The sequence below is a fragment of the Diabrotica virgifera genome, chromosome 8 (assembly GCF_917563875.1).
Source record: "Diabrotica virgifera virgifera chromosome 8, PGI_DIABVI_V3a".
In the NCBI taxonomy this organism is placed as follows: Eukaryota; Metazoa; Arthropoda; class Insecta; order Coleoptera; family Chrysomelidae; genus Diabrotica; species Diabrotica virgifera.
The window spans coordinates 178,368,637-178,387,508 of NC_065450.1; positions in this window are offsets into that span (position 1 = coordinate 178,368,637).

The window sequence follows — 18,872 nt, forward strand, 5'->3', positions numbered from 1 at the left end:
AACGTCCTTGAAATGTTATACGTAAACGAGAAGAATTTGCACCGCCAACAATGCAAATTCGAACAACATTGGGCTTAACCTTCATCTGAAGAGTCACAGTGTTGCCATACTTTTTTTGTTGATTTCTTGTATAATTTCAACCAATGGTATAATCATGTTATTAAAAAAAAATAGCCAAAATATTAGCTGGAATCGAATCTTAAGATTGCATAATATCAGTAATATCGGTTTGCAAAGTCCACTATTCTGTTTATAATTATTTTTGTATCCAGTATTTAGTATGTTAGTATTTACACTGATATTTTAATAGTTTTTTGGTGTTTCGAAACGATTTTTTTAATTCAAGTTTATGCACTGTAATAGTATGAAAAAATTGAGAATTTGTCCTGATATTTTACTATTTACCTTTCAAAACTTACTTTTTGGGTGTTTCAAAACTATTTGTTAAATAACTTTATATAATGGGATAGTATAAAAAAATTGTGGATATGGCAACGGTGTCATATGTCAAGCTTAGAGCTTAGATCTAATGCTAGAATACGTACATAAAGTTAGATTAGGTAGATATATTCAATGCATTATCGTACAGTATGTTTTTTCTTTCTATTAAAAATTATTTTAAACTAGCTAATGAAAAGAAAATTCAATGTAAAAATATTGTATACAACAACGATTAAAATTATCAATGACAACTGAAATGACCTTGAAATGACAACAACAAAACAATTCGTATACGAGCATCCAAATTCGAATGGTTCGTACCTATTCGAGTCATCGTATACGAAAAAATTCGTACACGAAGTATTCGAAAATACAATAAACTGGATTTCAAGCGAAATTCTTCTAATTTCGTATGCGAAATATGCTCGAATGAATTCGAAAATAGGACCCCTGGACGCTGACAGAGACGCTCATGAAAAAATTAGAAGCCTTCGAAATGTGGGAGCACCGACACATTTTTTGTATATCCTGGACCGTACATGTCACTAAGATAGAGGTAATCAGCAGAACCGGAAAAGAGAAAGAAATCTTGAGGACAATTAGGCACGAGCACCGTCTACTTCAATTAGTTGACAGTAGGCAAATACCAGGACGGAAAAGACCCTTGTAGCTCCAAAGTCTACAGAAATTGTTCGGTTTTACATCAGCTGAACTATTCATAAATGACGTAAGCAAGGTCAGACTTGCCATATTAAGAGCCAATGTTTACAGTGGACAAGGCACTTGTGGAAGAAGAAATATGTGTCAATTTTTCATTTCCTAAAATCTTGATTTTAGTTTATGATATGAATATAATATGAAAACAATGAGCTCTTTACTTTTAAAGTTTAGAGATGTCTTGTAAAGAGTTATTTTAAAAATCTAATGGTCGAACCATAATGATCATGTAACTTATACAATTCATCAAACATCTTTCTACTTGCCTAACCTCAAAGAATTAACAGAATTATATCTTTAGTAGCTAATACAAACCGATCAATTTAACCCTTAAACGCCCAAGGGTGGGTAAAAATATCCGCCTAATGCCTATTCCCTTGTAATATATTTATTAGGCGTTCCAAAATTTTTCAAAAATGATTTATTGTTAAAAACACGACACTTTATCGAATGTTAATTTGGTTCTATCGGTATTTTTGAAAATAAAAGTAATATTTTGAGTTGAATATGGGTGGGAACAAAATATCCACTCTTGGTAAAACTTGTTACTAAAGGTTTCTATATAATTTCTCGTTGGCAAAAACATAATCCACATATGTAATTATTTCCTATAATTACATAATCGGTCTATTTATTCGCCACAATAATGAGGAGGCTGAAAGGAAGAATGTTCAGAAAATCGACAAATCTGAAGTACCTAATGACTTTTACTGGTATTTTAATTTTGATGTACAGCTGGTTCCTAAAAAAACTGATACGACTCTTAAAGCGCATTTTGTAAAAAATTGAGCAGTATGTTTTGAAGGATAAATACTTATTATTTACATACTGCCACCGCCAAATCTTAAAATTTATCAGATAACTTTTTCTGTTCAACATCAAAAAATGTCTCCGCACTCTAGCAAAGAACTAAAAACAAGAATTGTAACGAAATTAGAAGATGGTTGGTCACTATCTACCGTAGCGAACTATTTTAACGTAAGAAGAACAACAATTTTTGATATTAATAAAAGATGAAGAGAACAAGAAACTCTCGAAAGAAAGCAAGGTTCTGGAAGACCAAAAATATCTACCGCTCATAAAACTCGTACGCTTTTGGAGAGATTAGAAGAGAATCCTTTTGAAGATGCGAAAACTACAAGAACTATGTTACAGTTTCCGGGAAGAAAGACAACAACTTGGCGGAGAATTAAAGCATTGCGTCTTAGGTACCGAACTGCAGCAAAAAAACAAGCTCTTATACCACAACAGAAGCAATCAAGACTTATATTTACTTTAAACCATCAGCTACAAAATCAAGATATTTGGGAGAGGGTAATATTTACAGATGAGAAAATTAATATTTTTTTATTAATAGAAAAACTATGGTTCTGCTTATGCTAAAATGGTTTGCTGCCTCTGATAGTGCACATAGTTATCTTTTAATTTGGTTCAGTTCTTGCTTCAATATATTGTTGAGTTAAGTCGTTTGGTTTAGTCTTTAATAATAATAAAAATAATAGCAACAACCCTATTTTATGTACTGGCGCTACTAATACACAGAAAGCCTCCCCATTCGCAGGGGGCCGCGCCTGATAGAAGAACTTACAAAAAACTCCCACAGGTAACAACAACCTTATTTTATGTAAAAACTATCATTTATATACTCTATATAAAATGCAGGAATTCAAAATAATTATTACAATTCATGAATTAACATAATATGTAATAAGTTGTTTTTGTGTTTATTTTCATATTTGTCTGTCATAATAAATATAACATAATGTCCGAGCAATCAAATACACTGCTCAAAATGATCAAATTTTACTAAGAGCCGTATTAGTTTTTTTAGGAACCAGCTGTACATCGTAATTTGTTTGAAAGTATATAGAAATGTAACCATATCACCCTTCATGGATACCAACGCGATACGACTCCCGCCTGGACCACCTGGACGGAAGACGCAGCAAAGACGCAATGAACCCATTAGTTTTTAATTTATTAGTTAGAATGTTATAAAATAGGGAACTAGGAAAAAATGCAAACATTCTTACGTTAGAGTTCAACTTGTAACAGTCAACTTTTAGTTTGAATCATTTAATTATAGTTATTGTATAAGTTCAGTGTAAAAATCAGAAATAAAGCTTTTTTTTAAATAAATACAAGTGAGAAAACATCATTGGCGCTGCGAACAGGATCCCTACACAGAATTGCCGATAATTCCTGGTCAACTTCAGTTGTTTGGTAGCGAGATTCGACGGACCGAGACATGCAGAAGCTGCTTGTATTCCTGTAAGTCTTTTATCCTTTACAATTATCTTTATTTTTACTTGTTTTTATGAGCAACCTTTCTGAGTTAACTGAAACTGAATTAAATATTATCCTCTCTGAATCCCCACGAAATCATCTTCGCGATAGAAGCCCTTTACGTAGAATTCCTATTGTCAAAGAAATTTCTCAGATTCCGAAAGATAAAATGCCTATTTCAAATAGCGATATTTCCAGCCTATGTGCTACCCTCCCTGAATATACCACAGGTTATAATTTATTGACTTTTATTAGATCAGTAGATGCACTTATAGAATTTTTAGCAGGACAAAATCCTAGCGAAGTTCAAGCTTTCATATTAAACGCAAATATCCTTTCTAGAATTAAAGGAGAACCTAGAGATTTTTTGAATTTTTTAAATAAACACATTTGGACCGATGTTCGGCCCGCATTATTAGCTAAATACGGCGACAGGAGATCCGAGGAAATCCTAGTCACACAACTAACTACAACAGTTCAAAAACCACACGAAAATTATGATGATAACTATCAAAGAATTACAACCCATCTAAACGATTTATTGCAACATATTTGTCTGCATAACAATGCGGAAACATTACAATTTAAGTCACCTTATTTTAAGAATTTAGCACTTAAGACATTTTGTACAGGTATAAATAACCCTTATTGTGAATACCTTTCACATTTTCAAATAGATACACTCGATTCAGCTCTACAAAAATGTATAGCTTACGATAACCATAGGAACCAAGTTTCTTATATGACCTTTTTGAAAAACCAACAAGTGAAATCAAAACCAAATTTTCAACCTAGACCACATAATAACAACACAAACTTTACTCGACAAACTCCTCAAAACACTAACGTAAATTATTCTAACAGGCAAATTCCTCAAAATACTAACACAAATCCACATAGACAAATTCCCCAACAAAATAACGCGAATTTCAATCGAAATACTTTCACGCACAACAACAATAATAGGTTTAACTCAAGACCTACACCCAATCAAAATTTCTATAGAAATCCAACAAATAAATATCAAAACCCGAATCCAATTATAAAACCACAAACCCCTCAAAACTGCCCTAGACCAATGAGCGGTGTAGAAACCATTCAAACAGAAGCTCAACCCATGACAACATCTACTAGATGGACCCAAAATTTTAATGTTGAATCCGAAAATTGTCTTGAACCTTTCGAAAATAATTATAACGAATTAGAATATTTCGACCCCCAAGAGACCGAATATTATGACATTGATAATACCCAAGAGCTCCCCCAAGACGAAAATTTTCACGACACTTTATTAGAAGAACAACCTCCTCCTCAATCGATCTAAATAATATTAAAAATCATCCAAGACTCCCCTTTTTCACACTACCCAAAAGCAGACTAAAAATCCTAATTGATACCGGTGGATCTGATACAATCATCTCACCTAAAGCTTCCAAATTTTTCAATCCCCGTCATATTTACAAAAAAGATTTTACGCTCACATCAATGAAAAAAACGACTAAATATTCCGACAATAGCAAAACTCCCCTTTTCAAAGAATTAAATATCCCCGATTTTATCGACGCACGCATCGCTGACTGGACCAAAGATTTCGACATTCTTTTAGGAAATTACGATTTAGATTCTTTTCAAGCCATTCTAAATTATACCAATAAGACATTAACATTATTACGTTATAATATTGAGATACCATTTCAAACCCTTTCTTTTAAAATACCCGTTGACATAGAACAAGGCGAAGTACTATTTCCCGAGACAACAATTAATAATGAAATCTTCCCAGAATCCATTCACCACGTCACTAACGGATACATTGATAATATCACTCTCGACTATCCAATTCAAATGAAACCCATACACGTAGAAAATTTAAATAACTACGAAATAACTAATAACATAACTTCCAATTTTGACCCCAGTATAATTCGCACAGAACACTTAAACCCAGAGGAAAAAGAGAAAATATTAAAACTATGCCACAAATACAAAGACATATTTTACGACGAAAAAGACAAACTAACATTTACATCCCAAATTAAACATCACATTAGAACTAAAGACGAAAATCCCATTTATTCCCGAAATTTTAGACACCCCAAAGCAATGCAAGAAGAAATTACACGTCAGATAAACAAATTATTAGATAATAATATTATACGTCCAAGTATATCGCCATTCTCTGCATCAGTTTGGATTGTACCAAAGAAAACTGACGCTTCCGGTAAAAAGAAATTTCGCATGGTAATTGATTACAGAAAGTTAAATGAAAATACAATTGAAGACAAATACCCTCTTCCAAAAATTGACGAAATTCTTGATAACTTAGGTAAAGCCATATATTTCACAACCCTAGATTTAGCCCAAGGATTCCATCAAATAGAAGTCCACCCCGACTCTATAGAAAAAACCGCATTCACAGTACCCCATGGTCATTTCGAATTTCTTCGAATGCCTTTCGGTCTAAAATGTAGTCCAGCAACTTTCCAAAAATTAATGGATAACATCCTACGCCCGTTTCTAAATAAATTTTGTTTCGTCTACATGGATGACGTAATCATATTTTCCAAGTCACTACATGAGCACCTTCTTCACATTTCACAAATTTTCCAAAAATTCCAAGAAACCAATTTAAAAGTCCAACTTGATAAATCCGAATTCTTAACAAAAGAAGTCACCTTCTTAGGCCACGTTGTTACCCCCGAAGGAGTAAAACCAAATCCAGCGAAACTTAAAGTAATAAGAGAATATCCACTTCCCAAAACAGTGAAAGAAATAAAATCCTTCTTAGGTCTAATCGGATATTACAGACGCTTCATCCCAAATTTCGCAAAAATCACTTCTCCCCTAACACGATGCACAAGAAAAAATGCAACTATCGACCCATCCAATTCCAATTATTTAGAAGCTTTTGCTAAATGCAAAGAATTACTTTCAAACTCCCCCGTTCTGCAATACCCTGACTTTACCAAACAATTCACACTAACAACCGATGCTTCTAATGTTGCATTAGGCTCTGTCCTAACTCAAGACGGTCACCCCGTTGCATATCACTCTCGTACTCTAAATTCAGCCGAGCAAAACTATAGCACGACAGAACGTGAATTACTCGCGATCATAGATTCATGCAAACATTTTCGACCTTACCTTTATGGATCCCGATTTATAGTCGAAACAGACCATAATCCCTTAGTATGGATTTACAAAATAAAAGACCCCACATCTCGCTTAGCCAGATGGCGATTAAAATTAGAAGACTACGACTTCGAAGTCAAATATCGCCGAGGTCGTGATAACCAAGTTAGCGACGCTCTATCTAGAATTCAAATAAATGCACTCACCAAATCTTCAGTTATAGCTGAACCACCTAATACCAATGACTTTGACGCAGACGAATTTCTAGAAACATTCGATAACATCCAAAATAATTGCGATGAAACTCAAACACAACATACTTCTTTAGAAGACCCCATTAATGGCATACCCATATCTGAAGAACCTCTAAATTTATCAACCAACCAAATAATAATTATACCTAATAGCGAAAAATACGATGTAAATTACAAGAGAATATTTAAAAAATACAGATATACGGTTAAAGTTACTGAAAATTGGCAAGACTGTCTCGTCGACGCATTTAAAGCTATTTTAAAGCCAAGTCAAAAATTCGGCATAAAAGCTCCGCACGATTTCCAACCTTTTATATGTAATTTCTTTAGAACACATATAGATAACAGTGTTAAAGCAAACTTTTGCGAAAAGCTCTTACAAGACATAGAAACCGAAGACAGACAAATAGAATGTACAAAAACTTACCACATTATGAATCACAACGGTATAATTGAAACTTATAAACATTTAAAACAAAAATTTTATTGGCCCTCAATGCAAACCACGATAGCAAATTTTATTAATAAATGCGACATATATGTTTACAAAACAAATACGAACGTCAACCTTACAAACTACCCCAACTAGGCCCACTATTAGGACAAAAACCATTCGATATTTTACATATAGACATCTTACAATGTAACAAATCTTATTTCCTAACATTAGTTGATTCCTTTTCAAAATACGCCCAATGTTACAAACTTCCAGATAAAGCATCCGTATCAATTTTAAGCAAACTTAGACACTACTTTTCACATCATAACCACCCTATGAAAATTGTATTCGACAATGGAAAAGAATTCAACTCCTCAGTTATAAAAGAATTCTTAAATCTACATAAGATTGAGACACATACAACCACCGTTAACAACTCTTCTTCTAATTCCCCAGTCGAACGTTTCCACTCTACTTTATTAGAAAAAATTCGCACATTAAAAGCGCAAAACCCACAAAATTCCTTAGACGATACCTTTACGCAAGCTGTCCTTGTGTACAATCAATCTCTTCATAGCTCTACCGGCTATTCACCATTCTCAATCCTCTACGGACCCTATCTAAATGAAATCAACTTTGACTTTGACTTACCTATTTACGACACTTACAATGAACAACACAAAAACGAATTACTCCCATTCATTGAACACATTTACACAAAAACAAAAGAAAAAAGAGACAAAGCACTAGAAAAAATAAATAAAGACGCAGAAGAAATACCCACAATAACACAAAAAATTTACGCAAAAAAAAAGAAAATTCAACCCAAATTAGACCCTTTGTACCAGACAATAACTCCCACTTCACAAAATAAAACAAAAATTACTGGTTTAATTAACAACAAAAAATAACAAAACTAGCACACACTTAAAATACGTTAAAAGACAACGAAAACATTACAACAAATCCTTTTTGCAGGATGGCCCTTCAACATCTGCAAGCACTAGTCAAAATCCAAGAGATACCCAATAACGGCTACTATACAGAACCCATAGGCGACTCAAAAATCATAACTCACTATCATAAAAACATACTACAAATCGACCTAGACAAACTTGAACAAACATTAACAAACTGCACTAACAACTTCCACAACGTCATACCTAACGTACCTATGATACAACTTCTTAACAACCAATTCACACACCTACTCAAAGAAGCAGAAGATAATTTGCACAAAATTACCCGAAAAAGAATACAAAAACGAGGTCTTTTCAACTTCTTAGGTACAACTATCAAATATATTACTGGAAATCCTGACGACTCAGACTTAGAACTTCTCAAATCTCATCTCGCCGCAATCGAACTTAAACAAAATGAAATTATTAAAAAATATAATAATCAAATCTCTTATGGCGAAACCTTTAATACTAGATTCGACCTACTTCTTAAAAAACTGAATGATAACAATGTCTTATTGTCAAATGGACTAGATCACCTTTCCAAACAGTTAGCCATAATTAATGAAATATTCGAAATCCAAAGTATAAACGAATATATCAAAAAATTAATAAGAACAGTAACAATTTCACAATCCAATATTCCAAATATTGAACTTTTCACTCTACATGAGATATTCCATCTTCAGAATAAATTACTTGAAATTTATTCTCGAGACGCTCTAATACTTAGTGAAGAACATCCCTATGAACTCTTAGAAGTTTCACATTCAGTAGTATGTATAACTCAGACAAAAATGCTTATAATCCTTAAAATTCCTATTCTCCACATCCATTCTTATCCAACTTCCAAAATATATTCAATACCTAACGACGAACAAGCAATGGTAATACCACCTGCGAAATACTACGCAAACAACACATGGTACGAAGATTGCACGCCAAAATCCAACATTATTATTTGCCAAAACAGAGTATATTCAAAATGCCAAATACCAGACGTCCAAAGATGCCTTACTGCACACGTCACCGAAAATTTCATCATAGAGACTGACCACGTCGTTCTGCTAGGATTAGCAAACCCACTCAGAATTGGTGAAACAACTGTCAACCACTCTAGCGTGATTTCCACAAACGAAACGCTATTTATTATGGGACAAAAGATAAACCCACAAACGATTCAAGAACTACAGATGCCCAACATCATACAAATGAAACTTAATCCAAGACATTCACTTATATTGGAAAAATTGCAAATTCCAAAGACCCATCACAGACTTGAGCCCATTGAACTACCAAATCTGCAACCATTGATGACCACTAGCATCAGCCTCACCTTCATAATAATAATTATGGCTGTTCTAGCACTCATCTCATACATTGCAATTCGCAAGAAAAAGAGAATCTACAAGTTGTTATTTGGACCTAGAATGCCACAACACCAAGTAGCAGCTCTACAAGAACTTCTCGAAATTCCGAGGTCGGAATTTAGTCCCAAGGAAGGAGGAGAAATGTAACCATATCACCCTTCATGGATACCAACGCGATACGACTCCCACCTGGACCACCTAGACGGAAGACGCAGCAAAGACGCAATGAACCCATTAGTTTTTAATTTATTAGTTAGAATGTTATAAAATAGGGAACTAGGAAAAAATGCAAACATTCTTACGTTAGAGTTCAACTTGTAACAGTCAACTTTTAGTTTGAATCATTTAATTATAGTTATTGTATAAGTTCAGTGTAAAAATCAGAAATAAAGCTTTTTTTTAAATAAATACAAGTGAGAAAACATCATTATATACATCGTTTATATTATAGAAAATGTTGTGTTTACTAAGCATAAGATTCTTAAGTTTAATCCATTTCTAACCTTTGTAACAACTCTCCATAAATAAATAAACCATTTTCGAGGTGGACATATTTACCCACCCTTGGGCATACAATGTCATGGACCCTACATAAGGTTGGGCGTTTAAGGGTTAAAGAAGAACTTAAGAAGTCATTGTAGCAGATAAAGAAAAAGATATATTTGCAAAGTTTACCGTTGATCATATTTTTTTCTCTAAACTCATTTATTAAAGTTAATTCAATAAATAACTTAAAAGTTCACAAATTGTGTAAAAAACAATCTTGGAGAATACGTGTGTATATAAACACATAAACCTTGTATATAAACCTAGTAATTTGGATTTATGTATTTAACTACCTTCCATTTTCCGTAATTATGTTCCTCTTAGTCGGCATCTACCAAAATAAATTTTGAGTAAAACCATTTTGCGATTAATGATTGTAATTTATGAGTAAAATTTTTTGTACCAAAAACCGGAATTTAAAATACGTTTGAGAGTGTATATTTTGAAATGTAATTCGTTTAAGAAAAATTATAATAGTATCAGAAGATTGTAAAAAAACTTAAATATTAAATTTAATAAGCTGTGAATTTGACCTCTGAATAACATATATCTCCAGTTTGGTCATCGATATTAAGAGGCTTCATCAACGCGTTATCAATATTAATGGACCGTGACAGTGGTGACGTCAAAATCAATGTTGGCTACTCTGCAAAGGTTTCCAAACAAAGCAAAAATCTGTCAAAAATTCACACGTGGTGTTTTTTTTTCGTTTTTATAATTGGAATATATTGCTTGTAGGATGTTTAATTTTAACAAAATGGTAATGTGTTGGGTACACGTGATTAAAATTAATGATCATAGTATATTTCCCACCATAATTTCCAAATAGGACTGGTTAAGAACCTGAAGAAACTCAGTATGTACTATGTAGTGTGAAAATCCTTGATGTTTTTAAGGGCATTTATAAAATTAAAAGAAATGTGATTGATATGACTAACAAGGATCGTCTCTTTAGAAAAAATGTGCAGATGATTGTTAAAACAAAATAAAATTAAAAATGATTACACAAATCACGTGTATAATCAATTGACAGATGTCAAACTTTTGCTTTGTTTGGAAACCTTTTTGATGTTTTGACGTCACACTATCACGATTCATTCGAGAGATAGTAGCCGCACGGTTCTTCGAAAGTTCTTCCAACCTTTGGCAACGCGTCTTCAGTACTTGACACTATAAGACTATAAGACACATAGACCTAATAAGAATATTTAGACTAGGTAAGGTATGGGCCGCTCTGTGAATAGAGGTGTAACGCCAATATTAAGGACGTCATTGGCCAATATGCGCTTTGAGTGGTCTAACCATCTTTGTCTGTCACATGCGCGGGATCGCTCGGTAGAAAGAGATAGATAGACCACCGATCGACTGCCCGCGCGTTACACTATTTTGCTCAGTAAGCCTTGTCTATTCTTGTTATGTACAGTCGCGGTCACTGAATAGTTTACTCCTTCATTTTTATATTGTAATACTGTAAGATTGCAGTGTCGTACGGATTTACTAAATGTCAAGTTATTTGTCAAAAATTTCGCGCGTATTTAAAATAAAATATGGAAACATTTACTTAACTTTTTGGTTTTATGACCTACTCTTCACAAACCACTAGGTCCCCAAAGCGCTCGAGTGTATTTAGTATACTTTGCTCCCCTACCATAGTCTAGGAAAGTTGGTCGAGAACACTTCGTCGACGGAAAATTGGTCGACAACATTTGGTCGACAAACAGTTGGTCGAATGCACAATTCATCGAATGGACAATTGGTCGACGAACATTTGATCGAATGGAATTTTCGTCGACAAACTGTTATTTATCTTTAGGATAAAGGGATTTATGGTGACAAACGACCGACGCCGACGGGTTGTTGGTTTTTATTTTGTGAACTAGAATATTGTATTAGTGTGATTCCATTTCAAATCACTCAATTTTGGATCAAAAAAACTTTTGGATCTCCGTTTTTTCTGAAACTTGGTGTATAGCTTTTGCGGGACGTAAAAATAAGAGATTTAAGGTCAAAAAATCTTCTTCTTCTTTTTTTCTCAAAATGTTATTTTAAGCGATTTTACAGTGATTTGGTATTTATTTAACAAATTTGCATTTTCTCTCGTAAAGTATCAATGGAAAAATTAATGTTTTAATAAAAGGTACTCAAAAATGTCATTATATGATATTATAACAAGTTAATTTTATTCAAAACAAGCTTTTGGTCAAATGTTATAGTGTAGAAAACGTTAAAATACCGTTTTTTACATTTTACTCCATTCCCAAAAAACATCATAATCGATTTAGCTGAAAATTTTCCCGCAAATAGCCAAAACATAGGACTTTGAGTGGTTCGAAGGATTTGAATTATATTACAATACCAAAAAAATTACATGCAATACCATAGTCAAAAATATAGACGTCTACTGTAAGTACAATCAACTCGGAAAATATCGACCTCACGACAAAAATTGTTAAAAGATATTGTAATAAAAATACGATTTATTTGGAACAATTTCAGTTCCTACCATTTTTGTCGCAAAGTTAAAAATGGTGGAGATATTGAGCAAAAACGGTTCTCCTTTTCCAAAAAAAATCAAGATGGCGGCTAACGTAACGGAGGAATTCATTCGCGATTTTAAATTTAGGCTACTATTGACTCCCCTAAAGATTAGAAAAATAAAATTTTGGGCAGCTCGGCATGCAAGGCCAAATGATATCCCGAATGGACTAATATACTTTTGAGTCTGATATTATTGCATGTAACTTTTTTAGTATTGTAATATTATTAAAATCCTGATAACTACTTAAAGTACTATGTTTTGGCTATCTGTAGGCAAATTTTCAGCCAAATCGATTGTGACGTATTTTGGGAATGGAGGAAAATGTAAAAACGGTATTTTAACGTTTTCTACACTATGCAATTTGATCAAAAACTTGTTTTAAATCAAAATAACTTGTTATAATGGCATATAATGACATTTTTGAGTCCCTTCTATTAAAGTACCGGGTGTCCCAATAAGAATGGCTCTCGGCCATATCTCAGGAACGGTTTATAGTAAAGCTTTGAAATAAAAATTTTTATAACAAAAGTTGCCTCAGGAAAAGCCTGGAAATTATTTTCATAATTGTGGGTCCACCGCTAGAGGGCGTAATTGAATATCAAAAATAAAAAAATTTAAATTTTACAAAATTTTCCTAATGAAGGGGCACTGGAAATCCGATTATTGTATTCTTCATCAAATTCTGCGCATATTTGATTTAACAAGTTTAACTCTATCTTTGCAAATAAGAGGTGGGGGTGAGTGGGAACCTTGTTATGAAAAAATGGCTGTAAGTCCGGTTCTGCTAAATAAAATTTTGAAAACTGGGTCTTGTTGAAGACAGATCTTTTTCTTCAATGTAAGCGTGATAATTTTGAACCATCCTAATAAGTAGTAAGCCAGCTGGGAGGCGTTATTTAATTTTTTTCAGAAATCTAGTTTTCTTTGGAAAATATTAAATACAAGTATGCATTTTTCATCATACTTTATAAAATTAGATTAAATTAGCAATAGAATAGCGAAAACCGCATGTCGATATCTTTTGTCTATCTCAAGATATCTCGAGAAACGTGTAAATTTTATACATAACTGTTACTATCAACGGTAAACTAAGTTAATGAAAAGTAGTGTGCTGTGGAAAAAAACAAAATAACATTTTCCAGATGTCATTGTATAAAAATATAATTAATTAAAACAACAATATAAAGAGAAACAATACTATTAAAATTAAATATAACACAGAACAAAAAGAACTACTTAGTGACGACCTAAATATTCAAATTGTTGCCCATCATATACTACTCTAGAATACATTATCCAGAGAATACTAAACGCCATTCAAAGCATATCGAGAGCAGAAATTGAGACTGCTGTTCAATCTACTCTTGAAAGAGTAAATATTTGCAACGAAAATGATGGGCAAAAATTTAAACGTTTATGTCATCACTAAATAGTTGTTTTTATTTCTTTGTAATAGGGCTTTTCAACGCTTCTCATTTGTTTCGAGCCTCTGTCATATGCCGTAAAATCCGTGTATAATATTAATATACGAGATATGAACGAGGCTCGAAACAAATGAGAAGCGTTGAAAAGACCTAATATACGTTGACAGCTGGAAAATATTTCTTTGTTGTTTCCATAGCACACTACTTTTAATGAATTATTTCGTTTACCGGTGACAGTAACAATTATGTTTTTAAATTTACACGTTTTGTAAGATATCTCGAGATAGAAAAAAGGTATTAACATGCGGTTTTCGCTATTCTGTTGCTAATTTTGTCTAATTTTGTAGTATGGTATTAAAAATGCATGTTTGTATTTAATATTTTCCAAGGAACACCAGATTTCTGAAAAAAATTAAATAAAGCCTTCTAGCTGGCATATTACTCAGTAAGTTGGTTCTGAATCATAACTTTTACATTGGCGAAAAAGATCTGTCTTCAACAAGACCAAGTTTGTAAAATTTGATTAAGCAGAACCGCACTCACAGCCAGTTTTTCATAACAAGGTTCCCACTCACCCCCACCTCTTATTTCCAAAGGTAGACCTAAACTTGTCAAATCAAATATGCGTAGAATTTTATGAAGAATACGACGATCGGATTTCCAGTGCCCCTTCATTAGGAAAATTTTGTAAAATTTAGATTTTTTAATTTTTGATATTCAATTACGCCCTCTAGCGGTGGTCCCACAATTATGAAAATAATTTCCAGGCTTTTCCTGAGGCAACTTTTGTTATAAAATTTTTTATTTCAAAGCTTTACTATAAACAATTCCTGAGATATGGCCGAGAGCCATTCTTATTGGGACACCCGGTACATATTATTTTTTCCATTGACATAAGGATACCCCCCGTTAAGATAGGCAAAATGCCCTCACTACCAGAATTTAATTTTATTCATTTTTTTACGTTCTATGCAATTAAAAAATGAGATTACGCGGATTTTTAGCTCGCCATCCCCCTTACCCCTCCATCACATCCAAAAACTTAGATTTTTCGATTTAATTTTTTTTAGTTGGGCTGAAATTGATTTAAAAATTTAAAAAAATTCACACGTATAGCTGAGGCTTTCACAAAACATGTCCACTTTTTATGGACTCGTCGGTCGAGTGTACATAACCTCATTTCTTTTTTATTTTTTTAAACTCATAATTTTTCTTTTAAGATGGCTGCAGGTCCAAGTTTTTTTTTTGCATTTTATGTATTTTATCAAAAACTACCTATCTGATTTTTTTCAGATTTTTCCGTCAACTGGGCCATCTTGAAAAATCCGGAAGACAGTTTTTTAGGGGGTTTTTGGGGACTTTCTCCATTTTATAGAATTCGAAATAGATCAGCTCAAGGTTTTGTTAATAGATCATGTATAATTTGAAATAAGTGAGTATTTTATGATATTTAAAAACTGGGCGAATCACTTTTAAACCCCCCAAAAACCATTTTTGCAGGTCTAATCATATTTTTTGAGGTCGATACAGCCTGAAGGTGTTTTTTTATTTTTTATGTTCTATATGATTAAAAAAAATTAAGACTCACCGCAATTTTAGCCCACCACCCCCTTCCCCTTTCCCCACATCCAAAAAGGTCAATTTTTCGATTTTATTTTTTTTTTAAGTTGTTTTACAATTAAATTATAAATTACAAAAAATTCACACGCACATCGGAGGCTTTTACAAAACATCTATTTTTATGGACCCGAAGGTCTAGTGTACATAACCTCAATTTTTTTTGTTTTTTTGATAGGTACGTATAACTTTTTTTGGCGATGGCTGCATGTCTAATATTTTTTGCGTTTTGTGAATTTTATCAAAAACTATATTTCTGACTTTTTTCAAATTTATTCGTACGGTGCGCCATCTTCAAAAATCCGGAAAACTGTTATTTTTTTCCGTAGTTTTTTGGGATATTCTCCATTTTATATACTTCAAAATAGACTTACTCAAGGTTTTCTATAGGTTACGTACATATAATTTGAAATAACTGAGTTTTTAGGGATATTTAAAAATTGTGTAAAACACGTATATACCCCCCAAAAACTATGTTCTTTCAAATTCTTAAAAGTTTTTAATTCGTTCGTACCCCCATGAAGTTAAATTACAAAGCCATTAAAATATTACTAGAGGTGATTCATACCTACCATCTCAATTGAATGTAATCATCGGCAAAGACCCATCGGCATAGTGTCACCCCCAAAAATCTACCTGGGTCTTAAAATGCAGGTACTTGTTGCGTTATAATTACTTAAAGAGTCTTATCTTTTAAAAGTTTGTAGTAGAGCATTTCTATAGCTATAGTGAGTTTATTGCCCTACCTCTTTATGTGGCTTAATGATTTGTATTGTAAACACAGACAAGAAAGGGTGTGATAGACCAGAGAAATTAGCAAATAAAAATGGCCTCTCTCGTGACATCCGTTGATACAGGTATCTAAGCGTAGGGTAAATTTGGTTACAACAACATCCAATATAAAAATTATGCTAAAGATCAAACGTACTTTTTACCTTATAAACAATATATAAACAATTAAAGATCGCTATTTGATTTTTAATATTAAAGGTGGAGACCGGTATGCTGTATGGAAAGGTGATACAATTTTACTGAAGAAGCATAGAAAATTCTATAAAATGAGTGTTTGAAAAGTTATTTTTGTTAATTTGTTGCTTAGTTATTGGGAAAATAGCTTCAAAAGTCGATTTTTTGAAAATGATTAATAATTTTTCTAAAAATACACTAAACACTTTATTTTCGCGTAAGTAAAGAAACAATATTAGAAGTATTCAGCCGTTAAAATTGCAAGAAGTTTTACATAATAGTTATTGTAAAATTGAAATTGTTTATCCCAAAAAGCTTCTATCTACAGCGTTATTATGCATAAGGTTATTATGCATAAGGTATGCTATTAGGTCAACATACATTCTGAAGACATCAAATCAAAGGCTCAATTTATCAAATTAGATCAAGTCTTGATTAAAAAGTTTATAATAAATATTATAAAATAATTTTGAAAAAGTAGTGTTATTTTAAGCTTATAAACAATTAAAATAACTCAACCGCATTAACATGTAGGAATTAACTAATTTTGATGGGAAATAAGCCACAATTTTACTAAAAAAATGGTTTTATTTTGACAACGACACCCGATTTGAGCGTCGAAACTTTAATAAAATCATTTTTTTAGTAAAATTGTGGCTCATTTCCCATCAAAACTAGTTAATTGAAAAAATGCCACAAGAAAATAGCTTCAGAACAACAACATGTAGGAAGTTTTTTTTTTTTTATTCGACATGTTGGTATTCTTATACAAACTTAAACAAACATTTAATGCCCTACAACCCTTAAAACCCGATTTAGCCACTTTTTTTAAAAAATTCACCTGGGCTTTGTTTTTAAATATTATAAAATTTGAAAAGCAATATTTAAACGACTGAAAGAGCATGTTTATACAAAAAAATTAAAACGATTCTTGTAAAAATAAGCCCTCCATGATGCGCCAAAAGTGAAGAGTTTAAAAGTAAAGCGATTCTTACCCTCTTGATTTTATTATCAAAAACTTAATTCACAACTATACACATACACATTTATAAAAGGCGCAATACCTCCGGTTCTTACCAACGAAAATTGATGTTCTTTTTGAAGGGAATACTTCTAATCGCTTAAATTTGACGCCAAATACTAAATTTGTATTTGGCGTCATTCAAAAGTCGTGACGCGAGTGGTAAGCTTGCGGTATACCGTACATATATAACACTTATTTTAACTTTCATAGTAAACCTGATCCTGCATTTGCTACTGTTTGAATGGTTTCAGGGTGACTTCAACTGTACATCGCGAATTTTAAATAATTAATTGGGATTAGGTCGTTTCAACCTTAGAGGGGTGATGTATTAAATCTTTCTTAAAAATAAAGTGCGACACATGCTTTTATGGTAAAACTAAATATAGATTCCAAATTTTTTATGATCGGCTGTCTTCGGGGTGGTTTCAACACTATAGTGATTTGTAAAATTTTTTCAAAAATTATAGTAGATACGACACACATGTATTTATAATAAATCACCCTGAAACCAGTCAAACAGTAGAAAATTCAGGATAATACTATGAAAGTTTGAATAAGTGTATATTACAGTGTAATATAAATATGTACATTAAGGTATACCGAACGCTTACCACTCGCGTCACGATTTTTTTATAACTCCAAATAAGAATTTAGTAAATTTCCATACCAAGCAATAAGAAGTATTCACTTCAAAAAGAACATCAATTTCCGTTGATTAGAATAGGAGGTATTGCGACTTTTATAAATAATGTCCAGTTGTGAATTAAGTTTTTGATATTAAAATCAAGATGGTAAGAATAGCTTTACTTTTAAGCCCTCCACTTTTGGCGCATCATGAATGGCTCATTTTTACAAGAATCGTCTTGAATTTTTTTTTGTATAAAAATGATCTTTCAGTCATTTAAATGTTGCATTTTAAATTTTCTAATGTTTATAAAGAAAGCTTCGTTCAGAAAGAAAGTTTATTGCAGTCGAAAACATTGTACGGAATTGCCTCGATTTCCTAACAATTTTTTGACCTCAGCATCTCGCATATTTCGTCTTGTCCGCAAGTGCCCCCACATTTGGGTACCCCCCAAATTTGACTTGTCCGGAAATGCTCCGTTCTCAAGTACGCCGACACCAAAAAGAAGAACGGTACAACATCACTAATTAAAA